Below are 16,725 nucleotides of genomic sequence, written 5' to 3' on the forward strand. Positions count from 1 at the left end.
AGGTCCTTTATTCTGGTACTTAAATATTGTATGGTTGAAACTGACAATCCTGCCTCCACAGTTACAGCACTTGAAAGGACACTAAGATGCTGGGGACATGGAATTGTGAGAGTATTTGATCTATAAATTTGGTCGTAGAGGGCAGTACTCTTATTTTGCCACAAAAGACAAACAGAAAGAAGGCCTGCACTGTACCTCCTCACTTTTGGGTTCTGGAAGAGTAGTGTCAACTGCTCTATTAAAAATTCCAACTTTGATGTTTGGGGTGTCTCCAAGTCTTGAGATTATTTCAATCTATACAACAAGCTCATAATGACTTCACACGTGTCATATTGAGTCAATTGCTCCTTTGATCCAAAATATGCAGCAATATTGATAGCTTCAGTCACGGAATTGATCTTATTCGATTTTAATCCAAGACAGTGAGATACTTTAGTGTTGCTGATCATCTGATGTCCTAGGAAAACTTTGAAGGTAAGGTTGTCCTCGATTTCCAAACTTATTTTGATTTCTAGGCTCTTGTCCTTGGTAGCTTCAAGTTTTACAAGTGACAATTTGGGTGCTTTTATAAGAAGAAATCCTGATGGTAATGTATTCCGTTTTAACTTATCAAACATATCAGTTGAAGTGTGCACTTCTTCCTCATTGAACATTTCAGACTCCAAGGCCTCTTGGCGTTGGTGTTTTAGTTGGAGTCTTTGACTACTAGTGGAAGTTCGAGTTGGCCTTGGTGGTGGTGATGACAAGGAAAAGTAGTCTGGGGGCTTAAGGATGGTATTGCTTAGCTTTGGCCAAACTGAGGGGACAACATCATTTTTCAAGCGTTTGCAAGTCATAAATTGATAAATAATACATCAATTACGAGAAATTTGGGCTGCTTACCGACTACGAAGTTGCCTTCTATACTACCGGCCTTTCCCATGTCGCTTGTCAACGGAATTAGTAATGAAGTCTTCCTTTTTAAAATGTAGGCAACATATCCTTGAATTTTCTGTTATTGTCTAAAGGGTTGTTTTGGTTTTAAGATCCGTGATGGATCTTGGTATTGCCGTTTCCCAGCATGACTGAAGATGAGGATTATTGAAATCAGGAAATTTGTTATAACTAATGTCAGGGTTCTTGGGGGTACCGTCGTACCCCTGTCTACAACCTGGGGGAAAGCATTTACGTCCCATTCTTTTCTAAGAAGAAACAATTAAATAATTAAAAATCACTAAATAATTTATTGAAAACAATAACGTCGTCACACCAAAACTAAGTACTTATTCTTCTAAACAGTGAATAATTTTAATAATACGTGGCAAAACATCTAGCCACTTTATGGAGCCGGCGTGCGTCTCTTCTTCTGAAGAGTGCAGTCCAAAAGCTTAGAGACGCCCATCATAGAGATATCCTTATTTATTTCCGTCATATCAAAGCTTTCGCAGCTAGTTTAATGAAACGTCATGACAGCCATGCTACTCTTCGTCCAAACATTCCTCAAATTATTGGGATGATCACATTAACTTTGGCTATTTTTTTAATATACAGGGGATCATATCATTTTCATCTATTAATACGTCTATTCAATTATCAGCCCGATAGCAACTTTTTCGCTACGATGTTTCAAACAAAAATACTTATTATTCTACCATTTTTTTATTTTGTTGGTTTAATATTAGCTTGTAATTCAATGATTTCCTATTTACGAATTAATTATTATAATTATAGATATAAATTTAGATATGTCAATTAGTGAATAAAGTATTTTTGAACAGAATATTACTATTTTATTCCAATTTTTAAATTCAAATGTAATTTTATTTAACCTTTCAAAATGATGGATTTGGTAGAGTATTCTGACTATAATTCAATTTAAGAAATAATAATTATAGATTCTTAAATTGACTAAGATTCATGAGTATGATCAAAACCTTGAATCCTCTGACGTTCAAGTTTTGCAAATGATATATAATTTATACACTTTAAATAAAATATGATATTCCTTAATTCTTTAAAGATTTAATTAATATTATTATATCTCAGCATCACTCTAACTATTTTATCTCTATGGATTGGTGTTTTTTTCCCTTCCTCTCACGTCTGCTTGCAACTGATCATGACGGCTAAGCTGCTCTCCTCCCAAACATTCTTCAAGTTGTCAGGATTACTACGTTAATTTTCAGTTTATTTTCTTTTACATTGCGGCAGGACATATTTTATGAATCACTAGTAGTATTGGATCGGTCCTAGGTGATTTCCTAATCCTTTCCTAATCCCCCCTTTTCAGTCTTTTTTTTATCAGTCCTATCTTTTTATTAGGTGTAGAATTGAGGATGGCTTTCAGTCTACACATACATAGTACACATGTTTTGTATGAAGGAGGCTCCAGCTAAAAATGTATTAGTATATTATAGGGACCCGACAAGCTTAGTAGTGGAACAGGATCCATAATCTACCCTCTTTATTTACACTTTAAAACCACTTTTCCAGATCCATAAGAGGCCCTTAGCTATTTTGAACTCAGATATAACTGTATCACACTGGCGACGTAAAAAAAAATATTAGAAAACGCTGCAATAGCACAAAAAAAAACCCAAAAAACTCAGAAAATTGACTCATCGATTAAAGCTTTTTTTTTTAAATAATAAATATACTGTATTTTCTTTATATAATCTATATAGGAACATAAGCACAATCATCCAGACCAATAAGCAATATATTGCGGTCCCGGTTCCACTTTGTTGGTTCCTTTTCTAGTGGTTCAAGAATCGGAACCGCTAAAACATCTAGAAACATAATGACACAATCTTGATAATAATACGTTCTAGTCAAACACGTCATACTTTTAACTTCAGGTATCTTGTCTCCTTGAAAGAGCTTATGAATTATGATGAATCTGGTGTGACATCTAATGATCCTATATTTGTATGTAATGAAATGTTATACTAGTATTCAAAACTCTAAAGATTATTCTACGGCTTAATTGAACAGCAGTAGCAAGACTTCAAAATGGTGAGGAAGTCAGAATTTTTGGTTCTTGTATTGGATCCCATAGCTTGGAAATGAATCTGCAGGATATTTATATAAGAATGAAGAAAAAAATAACTTTTTCTCTTCTCTAAGTTTGAACATGTGGAATAAAATCAGGGCCTGGAATATATATATATATATAATACCAAGTGGAATGCATCTACTTCGTTTAGTCTTTTTGAAATGCCTGAAAATATCAGATATGGAACGCACATTTTTCGAATTTCACTAGAAAAAAAATATTTTCAAAATAGAATCTATAACCATTTAGATTATTTCATTTTTTTTATTTTTGGATGTCTCTCAATAGCATATAGATTTGTAAACCATGGTACAACGAACATTTCTGGCAGGAATATCTCAATCATATTTTCATACAGGAAAGTAGGTGTTTTTTAGATAACAGTGTTATGGTCTCTCAAAAATATTATCAATATTTTAAGATTTTCAGCTGGAATATAAAGTTTTTGTGATGGATATAGAAGTATTATGGAGAAATATGAACTTTCATTGAAATGGGAGATGCCGATCAGGGAATGTTTAAATAAAATGAACATAACAACCATATGCACCGATATCGCAGGGGATGTCATATCGTATAAGTCCCTGATCAATCAAATTGCCTCTAAACGCTTATCTTCGATCTTCGGCTCATATGTGAATTTCCAAATATCAATTGTCTCTTTTATTTTATCAATTTCGACGGCCTTCCTAAGAAACTTTTCAAAGTCCTTCTCTTCCGCCCTTCCAAAATTATTTAAAAAACGAAATATATCCCAACGAAGCCCAGCAGAATGTATGAATTCTATGCGAATTAAATTCCTAACTTTTCCATAAAAATCGTTTAAATATCGTTTCCTAACAGGAACACTTGATTTAGCTAACCAGTTTTTTAAAGACGAAAGAAATTTATGCTTTTTTATGCAAAGAAATACCTGAAACGACAAATCACATCATGAGCGAATACTTCCAACGATATTTGACCTACATAAGTATTATACAACTCATTGAAGAGCGGCATGGTAAGAAACTTTGAAGGATCGACTTTCTGATAACCAGTAAATACGCTAAAATTGACACCATAACCACCAAACCAGAGTATATTTTATATAAGCTAAGGACTATAGAAGACAATTATATAAATGGAATAATTTCTATTTTAACTTTGTACTCGAGTACTTTAAATTGCATTTAATTTGAAATTTTAATTTAATATCGCTTATAACTTTCTACCTGATATGTTTTATTATGATATATTTGATGAGATTTCGTTGTTTTTGTTATTAATATTTTTGAATAATTTTTAAATACATAAAGAATGTATCTTAATAAAGCCCGAGAAAAAAAAATGATGAAATCTTAGAGACTCAAATGGCGTAGTTAGTAGTAACTACGTTACTTCAGTTCTGTTAGTTTCCATAAAAGACTGATAAAGCATATAATTAATTAATTATATTAATTGCATTATTAATAATGATTAAAATTTATTCACATAGGTACTAATAATACTTTTTTTTTAGTTTTGCAGAAATAGTCTCGACATTGAGCCATTTTTTAATTAGTTACACTATTGTTTAAAATATTATTTACTTCTTTAAAAGGATTTCACTATTGACCAAAAATGAGAAAATCGAATGAGAAAAACCCATTGAAATCGTCAACTACTGCATTCCTAAAACATTAAAAATGGATTCCCCTACTTATATATTATGTAGTGTTCAGACTAAAAATACAAGTAATAATTTATTTAATCAATAATGCAACAGACATTACTAGTAAAATATAAATATAATATTAACCAACCCCTGTTTTGTCTAGTTAATAGATACAATACCTTGGCCAGGGATCAACAGCCTCAATGAAAATTAAAAACTTTTTTATTCATACTATACATAAATCTTTTGAATCAAGAGGAATATCACAAGGATCACGATAATAACTACAATAAAACCCAGCTAAGGTATCTGGTTCTAGGAGGATTCGCCTTGAATATGTCCGTCTTTTACGTATTCTCCTTGAGCTAATCCTCCTGTCAAAAAGGTGTCCATTCTTGATACAGATATTCGCTTATACCATTTCAAATGAGTAATTATAATTGAGTATTAATTCGATAATGCAGATTTCTTTAATAGCGAAAAGATTTTGTCGGTCCCTTGAGATCCAACATAATTCTATTTATTTATACAATCAAAAAATAGCGTACCATTTTTCAGAAAACGATATTTTGTAAAGATAGGTTTTAAAAAAGACAATCAGGACTTCATTACTGTTTTTATAAATTTGAGCATAGTTAAGAATAAAAATCTTAGATATTTACTAGTTAATTGAGCAAGTAACAGGACAAAGCTATTTGAGTCAAATCGAAAGAAGGGTAACTAGATTCGCATTAGATGCATAAGGTGAAAGGGCTAATAAACCCTTTGTTTGATAGTTTACAATTGTGGATAAAATATATAGTTAGAGTGTGTATGGGAAGACTAATAAAAAGAGAATTTGCTTTTTTGTAAAGCATCTAGGGAAACGGATAGTCATCTGAATGTGAGCAAATATCTGGGATTACTTAATTTTATTTGAATTTTATAATATTAATAAATGCTTAAGGTGGTATATGTTTTTATATCAAAAACAGTTCAGAGCATTTTATTCAAATTCAGATCCACTAGTGGCTGATGATCATGTACATCCAAATTAATTTATTTTTGTATTTTATGCCTTAAGTGTGAGTTTGCCTCCTCCTCATTATATATCCTTCTTGTTCTAAAAAATTGAAATATATTTGTACTTCATAAAAACTGAAAAATCAACGCAACATTTAATAATATTAACAGAACCTTTCTTTCTTCGATCAATGAATGCATATACACAAATCGTTTGCAGATATTATATTGATTATACTAATTTTATAAACACATCCATCACGTTGACATGTAAATATCATTTGATAATATGCTTGAAGTATTATGTAAAATATAATTATCCTTTAAAAATATGTATTCTTACAATTAATTAACAAAGACATTATTATAACAGTGAAAAATAGTATTTGTCAAATAAATGATGTAATTGAGGGATATTTCTTTGTTCTTTTTTCCATCCTAGAATATAATTAATACTAAATACTTAAGTTTTATGCATGTATTTTAAAGTATTGATATAACTACCAATCAATGTAAGTATTCATAATTAAAAGTGATTGTCATAGTGCATCCATCGGCTATGTTGTATTTTTATCAATAAACAAATCAGAACCTACTTTATCATAAATTTTTTATTCGTTCAAAAAATATTTCTAATTGAAAAGAGGTGAAATATATTATAATTGTACTAGGACCTACCCGTATTATATACTTAATTTATTTCGAATCATTTTGTTAATGCTTTAATTAAACACAGAATTTAGTTAAACTTGTCAAAAGACAACATAATAATTATAAATATATTTTTTCCTTCAACCATAATTAAGATATATACTAAGACTAACTCAGTAATCCTCTTCAGAATTCCAAGGTTACACCAAAACTCTTTTCCGTCGTATGACTTTCACCACGCTCTTTAATAGTGACGTCAAAGAGTATAACTATTACCAAGAGTACCTACATATTGCCTTCCCTGACTGTTACTGTTAGGGTACCGCTATTTTATTATATGACGTCAAAATATGTTTGTCGTGCCCAGCAGTTGGTCCGGTACATCAAATTGAAAATTCTGGCAAGCCCAATTAAATGATAGCATAAACTTGTAATTCAATTAACCTTGTATAATTTATTTATTTAATTCGTTTTCAATATACGTTTTCTCTTTTTCCATTAGTACAATCATTCGGTTTTTTGGATTTTTAATTTTTTGTTGCATTTTCAAATCGACAACCTGTTCTTTTAAGAAAGACATATTAATCAACTTATTAGCGAGAAAAAAAAATTGTCCTCCAGAGACTAGGAATCTGATCTAATCAGAATGAAACATTGTCCTAGATACGTACTCAGAATTCTAAACAACTTATATATTACTTATAACTAATTTATATTTAAAGTCTGCATTTGTCTCTGTTTTTGAAATTAATACCCTGGTTATGCGTTTTTATTAGCGGACATACATCTATAAAACTGTATAATAGTAAATATGTATATGCTTAAGTGGTCAAGGACATTCCTTTAAAAAAACCTGATTCTACGAATTTCATTTTGATTTAATAGAATTTGAAAAAATATATTAATACATCATGATATAATACTCAATTTCTTCATACTGAAAAAAAAAATAGTGTTGGGTCAACTTATGTCGAACCCACCGACCTATACAATAACTGGATGCACAACCTATAGAATAAAAAGGAGAAAAAGAGTGAGTTACCCTTCTGCTCTTGGCAGCCATCTTGAGTACCTATTTGTACGAAACGCTCTTTAGTGACTTTACTTATTCATTAATAATTTAATGCAAATTATTGGCGCATACAAGTCGAGGATTACCATGTCTTGTGTCGCATTTAGTTGCAAAAACAAGTATGCTGCTGACAATTCAATTTCATATCATTGTTTTCCGACCCATGATCCAGAGAGATGCAGACAATGGTTAATGAATCTCAAGCAAGATGACTTTACTCCCAAAAAGTTTTCGAGAATTTGTTCAGACATTTTACTCCGGAATCCTTCAATCGGACTCTGAACGTTGTAAGGCTGAGAGAAAAAGCTGTCCCTACTCTATTCAAAGCATTCCACCTCGCCTTCAAGAAGAAGTTGCAAGAACTCTTCAAAAACGCAAGTCTCCTACAAGGAGTACTCCTCACCTCCTAAAAAGGTCAAACCATCTCCTGGAATCGAAATAGATCCTTCTCACTTTGAGGATACGTAAAATGTGCAATTGGATCATCCTTATTATCTCCCATCAGCTCAAGTCATTAAGGATAAGCTCCACTGGCAAACGAATATGACTTCCAAGCTTACAAACCGTTCTAAAAAATACAAATGTGAAAGGAATGCAATCTCCAAGAAGTTAGGAAACTTGGTCGAGGTTCTAAAATACCTGAGGTCCAAGAGAATGCTATCAGAAGAGGCTTATTATCCATCCTTGATACAATGTCTGACGTTCCTAAAAACCTTTTAAAAAGGATGCAAATCGGAACTGGTATAAAGGGAAGTCGCAGTAGCTACTCACCTGAGCTCAAAGCATTTGCTTTGACATTGTCATTCTACTCGACAAAAGAATATAGTTATCTACGAAAGACTTGTGCCTGCCTAGTATCAGTACCATTCGAAACAGGTATTCGAATGTGGATAGTGATCCAGGTTTTCCTCAATCTTCCTTTGATATTCTTAAATCGAAGGTCAGTAAGGCTTTCGAATGTAAAGAAGATATTCTCGTCAATTTGACATTAGACGAAATGTCAGTTTTCAAAAAAATTTAATGGAATGGCAACAGATTTGATGGATTTGTCAACATTGGTCTTGATGAAGAACAACTTAGTGAGACTATACCGGCAACACAGGTACAGGTCTTAACGAAACGCTATTACCATATCCTTAAATTACAAAAACGTATTATCATGACATACTCTAAAATTAGGTTTTATCATGAAGCCAAGCCTCATTTCAGAGCATTTTAAAAAAGAATTCATACGAAAGTCTCATTCGAAAAAATTATTTTTAAGAATCAATGATTCAAAGGTCTAACACATCATGTGTATATTATATTTGTATTTTCTAAAAATAAATAGTAGCTAAGATTGTTGTAATAAAATTATTCTAGTTTATTGTTCACAAAAAAACAATTACTTTATTGTATAACATCTGGTATCAATGAGAAGGATAAGGTCACGGATCTAGATGTAAGTGAGTGTGGACACTGAACGTTGAAAGTGTAAGAGTGCTTTAACTAAAAGAAGGATTCCGATTATAGGCATTAACATACGACATAGTACATAAATTAATTTGGATTAAAAGGGCAAGGAGAAGAACTTGAATCTTATCCTTATCTTAAGCCTTGTACAGCTTCGATAATATCGTTGTGCCTCCAATGTTCGAAGTGAGAGATAAATCTCCTATATATCTTCATATACAAATTACAGGTACCTAAGATGGCTGCCGAAAGCTGACGGTTGACTCTCCTTCTCTTTGCCTATTGAGTATCCAGTTATTATATAGGTCGGTGGTTGAACCTAATCGTTAAAGATAAAATCAAGTTGATAAAGTGGAAAAGGAAGAAATATGTATATATAGCTACGCTAGTGTTGTGTCAGTCCTAAAAACTTATAAAGTTCGGTCCTTGATGACGCCACTCATCTTTATTTCTTCTTTTTTTTTAAACAATTCTAGTAGTGATAGTCCAGCAGAATGTATGAATGCTATGTGAATTAAATTCCTAACTTTTCCATAAAAATGGTTTAAATATCGTTTACTAACAGGAACACTTGATGTAGCTAACAAGTTTTTTAAAGACGAAAGAAATTTATGCTTTTTATGCAAAGAAATACCTGAAACGACAAATCACATCATGTGGGAATACTTCCAACGATATTTGACCTACATAAGTATTATACAACTCATTGAAGAGCGGCATGGTAAGAAACTTTGAAGGATCGACTTTCTGATAACCAGTAAATACGCTAAAATTGACACCATAACCACCAAACCACAGTATATTTTATATAAGCTAAGAACTATAGAAGACAATTATATAAATGGAATAATTTCTATTTTAACTTTGTACTCGAGTACTTTAAATTGCATTTAATTTGAAATTTTAATTTAATATCGCTTGTAACTTTCTACCTGATATGTTTTATTATGATATATTTGATGTGATTTCGTTGTTTTTGTTATTAATATTTTAGAATAATTTTTAAATACATAAAGAATGTATCTTAATAAAGCCCGAGAAAAAAAAATGATGAAATTTTAGAGACTCAAATGACGTAGTTAGTAGTAACTACGTTACTTCAGTTCTGTTAGTTTCCATAAAAGACTGATAAAGATCTGTCTTAAAGGACTGACAAATTTTATTAGGACTGGATTTATAGGATTGCAGTCTTTTTAGTTTTTTTAAATCGGTCCAACACTAATCATTGGCGTCGACAAAAAGACAAACAAACTTTGCTATATCCTTTTTCTGAAAGTCCACTGAAAAAGAGAATTATATATTGTTACTGAAATATATTCTCAAAGGATCATATATAATTAATAAAGATAGATAAAATCAAAGTAAGTACCAACTACAGAATAATGCTGTCTGTATTGATAATACTAAGTTTGTATGACTATTTTAATATATAATTGCATTGGTTAGAAATTATTATTATGAACTAATACTTTGATGATAAAGTGTCATCGAAAAGCATATAATTAATTAATTATATTAATTGCATTATTAATAATGATTAAAATTTATTCACATAGGTACTAATAATACTTTTTTTTTAGTTTTGCAGAAATAGTCTCGACATTGAGCCATTTTTTAATTAGTTACACTATTGTTTAAAATAAACCAGTCCTAAATAAATAAGGACTGTCATAACACTAGCTACGCATACCCACTGCACATTTAATTATTTATAGCCAATAAATAATATCAGTTTATTACTTATCTACATTTCATGTACTATATCAGGGGCGTCTGCAGGGGGTAAGCTGGAGGGGTTGTAATTTTTTCCCAAAGTTGAATATTTTGTAATAGCTATTAATTTTTTTTTAATTTAGAATTTTTGTTAATAGCTGTAGATCTTTGAATATTTTTTCCAAAGATTTAATATTTGGATTTTTTTTCCAAAAAAAAAAATAATTTTTTGAAAAAAGTATATATATAGACGCCCCTGTATATTGTGACAAACTTTGTTCTGTTTTATGATCGAGTGGAGTTGATAATTGTTCGATTCAACACAACACTATAAAAAAAATTGTCATCAAATCATCAACTAAATTTCACCCTCCACTCACTTAAGTCAGTCTTCAAATTTTATTTTCTACCTATATAAATATGATAAATAATACTCGTAGATATATAAGCATACGACTATGATGGCCTTATTTGCATTAATATGCGAAACATGACGTTTATTAGTAGTATATACAACATAGATTTAATTTGCCATTTAAAAGTTTCAATGTATATTATTATACAAAATATATTAATGTATTGACATTTTGTCAATATATGTTTATTTTGTAACATATTAAATAATACATACGAGGGTAGTTTGAAAAGTTTCCTCCCTAACAAAGATACAAGACATTTTTTATTTTTCAAAACAGTCTCTTTCTAACTCTACAGACTACTTTAGCAGAAAGTAATTATCCGATATAATGTGTTAATCGAACCATGGAAACGAGGTAATTTTTATAGATCTCATTTTTAAGAATGTATATGTATATATGTGAAATTTCAAAAAAGAAGCAATTATGAAAGAGTAATAGACTGTCTGTTATTTGTGTTTGGTTTATTTTGACCGATTTTTTATTAGCTTTTATATTATGTATACTAGAGTAGGTTTACTCGGCGTTTTCGGGACATAAAGAAATTAAAAATAATCATGAACACTTCTGATTTATATGAAACAAGAAATAAAGACTCTAAGAATTATTTTTTCTGGATGTTGGTATATATCTTTGCACTCTTTTTCTTAAAAAAAAAAGAAAAAAAAATAGATTATAAGGTTTAGAGATGAAAAAATATTAAAGCGTTTACTCATCTTTCCTATTATTATCAAAAATCCCTTGTCATATTCTCTCTTCTCTGAACTTTATAATCTCCTTTCAAAAAAGTATACAGACACATACCAATATGGAGCATTATTAAGATTTTACGTTCTTTATTTTATATAAAATAGTTATTTATTAATCCCAAATTTTTTTTTTAGAAAAATACTATTAAAAAGGCTGCCATGGCCCTGAACCCCAAAAAAATTGTAATTAAAATCATTTTGTAAGCCTTAAGAACCTACATAAAAATTTGAGCTAAATCCATAAATCCAATCTGGTTTGGGCGTGATTCCCAGACAAACATACGCACACACACACTGATATTCACATTTAATGTGTAGATTGTGTACCAAGCTTCATGAGAAACATCTTGTTTATAAATTAAAGCAACGTGTAAATGCTCAATAATAAATCCTTAGTAACAACCATTGTGGGTGTAGTGGAAATATAGTTATGTACATACCAAGAAATAAATATTTTTTTTTGCAATGGACAACTACAAACATGTTCTTAGATTTTCTTTAATTAGAAGATAATGTTTTCAATTTCCATTAAAATAATCAACAATATCCTCAAATATGATTTTATTTTGAGACATTACAGGGTATATCTTGATTTATTGAAAGACTTGGATATTGAGCGGAAAATTAGAACTGATCATTTTAAAGCAACTGAAAAATGAATAATAGCAAAAATTGAAGCCCCAAAAAAAAAAAAAAAAAAAAGAAAAAAAAAGTAATTTTTGCTATTCACTATAAAACTTAATATTTTAATCTTTTTTTTTAATTTAATTTTTTGAGAATAGTTACGGATTTTTGAAATTTAATATTTAAATTTTTTTTATGAAGAGCTGTAGGTTTTAACAAATTTAATTTTTCAGAATAGCTTTGGATTTTGCATTTTTTTTACAAAAAATGTATTTTTTTTTTACAGCTCTGAATTTTTGAAACTTTTTCCAAAAGATGTAATATTTTAAATGTTTATCCATTAATGTATTTTTTTTTGTGAAATGCTATGATTTAAAAAAAAAATTATTGTTTTAATTAAATTTTAGAAATTCTTTAACAAAAAAGTTAAATTTTTCAATTTTTTTAGAAAAAAGTTGAATTTAAAAAAACAACCCAAAAAATTTTAAATCCAAAAACCAAGCCCCTCCCAAAATATAATCTTACGAACGCCCCTGGCCGTTCATACTGTTGTTCCTTTATCGTTTTGTTTCTCTTTTTTATTTTGTTACTCTCTTTAACTTATTACTGCTATGGTGAATCAAAAAGATTTTCTCAAACAATAAGATGCATATCAATATAATCCTGCACCAAGGCTAAACTGGGGATTTGGCTTAAACAAGCTGCAAATTTCAAACAAATACCTTGAAATCCAGCTTCTGTTCAACACAATTAGTGACACCCTACCATTTTCTTTTTATATAATTAAAGTAAACATTTCTACAAATAAATTTTTTCACCTTAAAATTGAATTACTCAAGGGAAAAAATGAACGAATTAGCCTCAAAATTGATTTTTTTCCGTGACCGGAAGTTACGCCCTGTGCAGTTTCGCCCTAGGAATTTCTGCCCTCGAAAGTTTCGCCCTGTAGAAGTTTCGCCCTCATACATAAATTATAGTATAAATGTATCCTTACATATAATTTAACGTCTTCCTTTACTTCAACTTTAATTATAAAACAATGGCATTTGAGTAATTGATATAAAATAATTGTTGTTTCTTATTACAATGAATTTGAACTGTATTTTTGCCGGTGTACTTAAACTGAGGAAAAAGAGGAAGAAGGAACACAAATAAATAATTTTGAATGAACAACATAATAGTAAGTTTTGTTACAGGGAGGACTTTAATTTTACATGTTTTTAGTGTTTTATTTGAGAAATTGTTTCACATATCATTAACATATACTATGAGTATTTGTAATACTTTATTGTTTATTAATAACTTTTTGGCATAAAATATTAAAATTAAATAGGATAAGACTTGCAACGATCATCATCAGAATTCCTTTGACTTATCCCTGCTAAGAAATATAAAATATTCAATTCCTTTTTTAGTCAACATATCTCAAGACGGAGTAAGATCAGGATCGACTCTAGTCCTAATCGTCCAGTGGCCATTGGATAATGTAACAGATAAGACTTCATCTCATGATTATTTATTTGTTTATAGAGTTTCTTCTTCTTTTCTCTCATCGGAAGTATAACGGTTTTTAAAGAAGTCGGTTCAAACTCGTTATAAAAAGGTGCAACATTCATGTTTAATATGTTCTATTCTAAAATATATTAAAATTGAATTAAATACACTCATTTTACACTAATGAAGCAAAAATGCATTACAAATGACTTCAATCGAAGGAAAAACTGATTCCAAATCTTAAATTATATGTGGAAGATACATTTATGATATAATATATGTATGAGGGCAAAATATCCGCAGGCCGAAACTGCCCAGGGCGTAACATCCTAGAACCGAATTTTTACACGATAAAAGTGTAAATGGGTTATTTGTTATTAATAAGTAATTTCCGTACTTTAGCCTTTACTCCAAAAACGTCAAGCACTCTCATCTTATGTTCAAAATAAGACAAGAATTAATGTTCCTTATAAATAAGCGTCTGTTGAATTTTTTGGTTTGGTTTTTAAGGGGGGTTGTTATAGGTGGGATTCTAAATCGTAAGCATGTACAAAAAAAAATGTATTTTGTAACCCTGACAATTGGAAGAATGTTTTGGAGGAAACCAGCGTGTCCTTTCATTAGATTAGCTGCAAGCAAGAAAATAAAAATCCCTAGTCTTTATCTTGTAAAGAAATAAGCAAAGATTACTCCATATTTAATCCTCAATTCTACCTTGAGTCCAATAAAGACCTAGATTTATTTATAACTCCCAAACACATCTTCAGTCTTTCATGAGTGAATTTACACGTATTTACTTTATACTTAGATGTTTTCTCCGCAAGCATGAAAGATTTATGTTAACATGTTTAGAAATTAAAAAACACTACTCAGATTGCGCACGACAAAAAAAACTCGTACAGTAAAAAATGCTTAGGATTTACAACACTACATATTGCTTATTATTATAAAATAATATGGTGACTATGCATTCCTGGATATCTTTTTGGCTAATGTTCACAATGTTTTTAAAGTCACAATTATTTTTTTTCCAAACGTTTTCAAGCTTTTATTTGAATTTATTTAGTTCCATAATATTCATAAGTCCTGCGTTAGATTGAATCAAAAGACCGGATGTACATAATATATTAATATGTGATGAAACTGAAGTGAGTGACTACAACTACCTATACAGGTTTTACAATTCATGTATCTACATTGTACATATTAGTATCTCTTTCTCGTATGATGACAAAGTCAGGGATTTTATTTACTACTGACCTAACTCTAAGTTTAAAAATACCCATGAATGCTAAATGAATGATATTTTAGAGCATTGAAATAACATTTTTATTTTTAAGTAAATGCTATTCTATTTTTTATATTGGTATCTTAACTTACTACCAGGAAGTGCATAAACGGAAATACTACATACACACATACACTAAGAAAATATTTTGCCTTATGATGGGCAACATTTAAGAAAAATGATTGATTTGTCTACATGAATGTGTAACTACTGCACGAATTTCCTACTTGGATCTACATGTGATTCATGAGTATGTATATTTATTATAAAAAAAAGAGGGATAATATTACTTAGGTGATGATGTCCTATTTGATGAGTTATTTACATACAAACTCATTTGAACAAGGATACTATTATTATGTTGATGAATATTGCCAGGAGTGTTGATTCAAACTTTTGAGAACAGTATCTGATTAAATAAGTTGTAAAATCCAGTAAATTATTATATTCTAATTTATTTTTATTTATCAATAAAGAAAAAAAAAAGAAGGTGCAAAGTTACATGATTATTTTAAAATTATAAACTATACCTAATATTCATGGACAATTATTCATTTCTAATGGAATCTACTTGTTTTGTCTTTAGAAGCAGTTATCTTCAGGGCCGTGGATAGGATTTTTCTTTGGGAAGGGGGGGGTAATTTTTTTTGGGTGATATTCATAGGATGATTTTATGTTTAAAGAAAATGGGGTTTTATTTTATTTTTATAATCACTTTTTCTTTTAAATACCTTTTTAATAAATTGTGTCCATTTTTTTTTTTTTTTTTTTTTCAAAAGACCATTTTCATTTTTTCCAACTTTAAATCTGAAATAACATTTAAATTTTGTTTCTAATCCTTACATAAATAATCCAAATTTTCCAACTCTATAATCCATCAGGGATTTTTTGTTTCATTTTTCTACTATGTAAAGTATTTCATTTAGTAAAAATTGGTATTTAAGAGAACGTTGACTATATTTATAGAGTCAAACAGATTATTTACACAGTAAAGTGATATTAATCCAAATAATTTATATTAATGCTTCTTGTCATTTTTGATGAGCTTTATAAGGTAAAAAATCGTTTTTTTGAAAAAAAAGTTGATCTTATCCAGATTTGACTGGATTCTATATTCGTGCAGAAACACTTTGTCGAAACCCTTATTCGATAAAGCCAGTTTGCCAAAAATAATTGTGCCAAATGACCACTTTGCTGAAAAAAATATTTAATCGAGAGAAAAAGTCAATAAATCAATCAGTGATTGAAATTCAATAGACAATGCAGATGAATTAATTGTTTATATCAAATCTGATAGAGCTCCTCATAATTGGGTTAAGTCATAGTTGACACTCCTCTATCCCGAGGTTGTCTTTGATCTTACAATTTTCAAGATGTGTTTTTCATTGAAGTACTCTAATAGATCATTATTAATTACAAAGTATTGCAACATGATTAATCATCAAATATACATATATATATGATTTTTTTCGGCAAAGTCTCCGTTCCGCAAAATGGCATTTAGCAAAGTGGCCTTCGGCAATAAGGTTTTCGGCTATGTATCCTAGAACTTTCTATATTCAAGTGTAGTAGGGAATAGTGATAAATGATACCGTGC

General features: G+C 29.9%; 1 long non-coding RNA gene across 1 annotated transcript; it reads left to right on the forward strand.

The window, feature by feature from the left end:
- Positions 1-335: 335 nt before the first annotated feature.
- On the forward strand, positions 336-3,396 carry LOC121120180 (uncharacterized). The gene is made up of 5 exons (XR_005864945.2): positions 336-474; positions 533-586; positions 659-967; positions 2,664-2,907; positions 2,974-3,396. It is a non-coding gene; the product is annotated as an uncharacterized lncRNA (long non-coding RNA).
- Positions 3,397-16,725: the final 13,329 nt, after the last annotated feature.

The sequence above is a fragment of the Lepeophtheirus salmonis genome, chromosome 6, assembly GCF_016086655.4.
Source record: "Lepeophtheirus salmonis chromosome 6, UVic_Lsal_1.4, whole genome shotgun sequence".
NCBI lineage: Eukaryota > Metazoa > Arthropoda > Copepoda > Siphonostomatoida > Caligidae > Lepeophtheirus > Lepeophtheirus salmonis.